The following is a 2,321-nucleotide window of genomic DNA, read 5'->3' as shown; positions in this document are numbered from 1 at the left end:
CCCTAGGTTGAGAAACACTGCTTTACGGCATCCCTACTCCCATGTGCATGATAAGAAATGACATAAGAGAGCTTCCTCGGATCCTATGAGACAACCACAAACCTTGTAGGATGGGAAATCCCAGGAAACTCTTAGGATTCACAAAGAAACCGGATCCAAACACAAGACCACATTTCGAGCTAAAAAAACAGATGAAAGAACCCAGTCAAAAATCTATGTCATCCAGCTTTTCAATTGAAATAGGAAAATGTCAAGATTGAAGGAATTCAAGATCATGCATGTCACCGTATCTCATTTGTGTGCACAGATGTGAAAGGCGAAGGGAAGAAAATGGAGACAGAATGTGTCCAGAGGAGGGCGACTAAAATGATCAAGGGTCTGGAGAACAAGCCCTATGAGGAGCAGCTTAGGGAACTGGGCATGTTTAGCCTGAAGAAGAGAAGGCTGAGAGGAGACATGATAGCCATGTATAAATATGTGAGAGGAAGCCACAGGGAGGAGGGAGCAAGCTTGTTTTCTGCTTCCTTGGAGACTAGGACGCAATGGAACAATGGCTTCAAACTACAAGAGAGGAGATTCCATCTGAACATGAGGAAGAACTTCCTGACTGTGAGAGCCGTTCAGCAGTGGAACTCTCTGCCCCGGAGTGTGATGGAGGCTCCTTCTTTGGAAGCTTTTAAGCAGAGGCTGGATGGCCATTTGTCAGGGGTGATTTGAATGCAATATTCCTGCTTCTTGGCAGAATGGGGTTGGACTGGATGGCCCATGAGGTCTCTTCCAACTCTTTGATTCTATGATTCTATGATTCTATAATAGAATCCTAGAGTTGGAAGACACCTCGTGGGCCATCCAGTCCAACTTCTTTCTGTCAAGAAGCAGGAATATTGCATTCAAATCACCCCTGACAGATGGCCATCCAGCTTCTGATTAAAAGCTTCCAAAGAAGGAGCCTCCACCACACTCCGGGGCAGAGAGTTCCACTGCTGAACGGCTCTCACAGTCAGGAAGTTCTTCCTTGTGTTCAGATGGAATCTCCTCTCTTGTAGTTTGAAGCCATTGTTCCACGTCCTAGTCTCCAAGGAAGCAGAAAACAAGCTTGCTCCCTCCTCCTCCCTGTGGCTTCCTCTCACATATTTATACATGGCTATTATATCTCCTCTCTGCCTTCTCTTCTTCAGACTAAACATGCCCAGCTCCTTAAGCTGCTCCTCATAGGGCTTGTTCTCCAGACCTTTTATCATTTTAGTCGCCCTCCTCTGGACACATTCCAGCTTGTCAACATCTCTCTTCTGAAGCAGGATGTGAAATAGTCAGTGGAGGAAGGAGGAAGAGTCAGGCTTTACTTTTGAGGTGAGGCTCAAACTGCCCTTACAGGAAGCAGTTGCCATTCCGACTTACAAAGCAGTGCTATTCATGGTTTGGGCCTTCATGGAGTAATCTAAGCGAGGAGGAAGAGAGGAGGAGCAGTCCTTGTCCTTAAAGCACTTCCAATCTTCCTGGTGGTGGTATGGATGCAATTGGTAGGAGAATGGCAGAGATACTTCACTTCCAGTGTTGTTTGTGCTCCTTATACAATTTATATGGGAAAGGATAAATATGAAAAAGACCTTATAAAATATGGCTGGGTAGAAGATATTTGGTTTCATGTGGACAAGCTCTCCTCTACGCATGTCCACCTCCGGCTGCACAAGGGCCAGACGATAGATGACATCCCAAAGGAGGTGTTGATCAACTGTGCGCAGCTTGTGAAGGCCAACTGCATTCAAGGCTGCAAGATGAACAATGTCAATGTGGTGAACACCCCGTGGAGCAACCTGAAGAAAACGGGGGACCTGGACGTGGGGCAGATTGGATTCTACCAGCAGGACGTGAAGACAGTGATGGTAGAGAAGAAAGTGAATGAGATCCTGAACCGCCTGGAGAAGACCAAAATTGGGAGGGATAGCCAATAGTCCAGAGGACAGGAGCAGAATTCAAAACGATCTTGACAGATTAGAGAGATGGGCCAAAACTAACAAAATGAAGTTCAACAGTGACAAATGTAAGATACTCCACTTTGGCAGAAAAAATGAAATGCAAAGATACAGAATGGGGGACAATGCCTGGCTCGAGAGCAGTACGTGTGAAAAAGATGTTGGAGTCCTCGTGGACAACAAGTTAAACATGAGCCAACAATGTGATGTGGCGGCAAAAAAAGCCAATGGGATTTTGGCCTGCATCAATAGGAGCATAGTGTCTAGATCTAAGGAAGTAATGCTACCCCTCTATTCCGCTTTAGTTAGACCACATCTGGAATATTGTGTCCAATTCTGGGCACCACA

At 45.9% G+C, this 2,321-nt stretch overlaps 1 pseudogene; it reads left to right on the top strand.

The window, feature by feature from the left end:
• The first annotated feature begins 1,511 nt into the window (after positions 1 to 1,511).
• On the top strand, positions 1,512 to 1,952 carry LOC132764611 (coiled-coil domain-containing protein 25 pseudogene; annotated as a pseudogene).
• The last annotated feature ends 369 nt before the right edge of the window (positions 1,953 to 2,321 follow it).

The sequence above is a fragment of the Anolis sagrei genome, chromosome 12 (assembly GCF_037176765.1).
Source record: "Anolis sagrei isolate rAnoSag1 chromosome 12, rAnoSag1.mat, whole genome shotgun sequence".
Classification (NCBI taxonomy): Eukaryota; Metazoa; Chordata; class Lepidosauria; order Squamata; family Dactyloidae; genus Anolis; species Anolis sagrei.
Note: the sequence above shows the minus strand (reverse complement) of the source record. Positions and strands in the feature narration are given on the sequence as shown.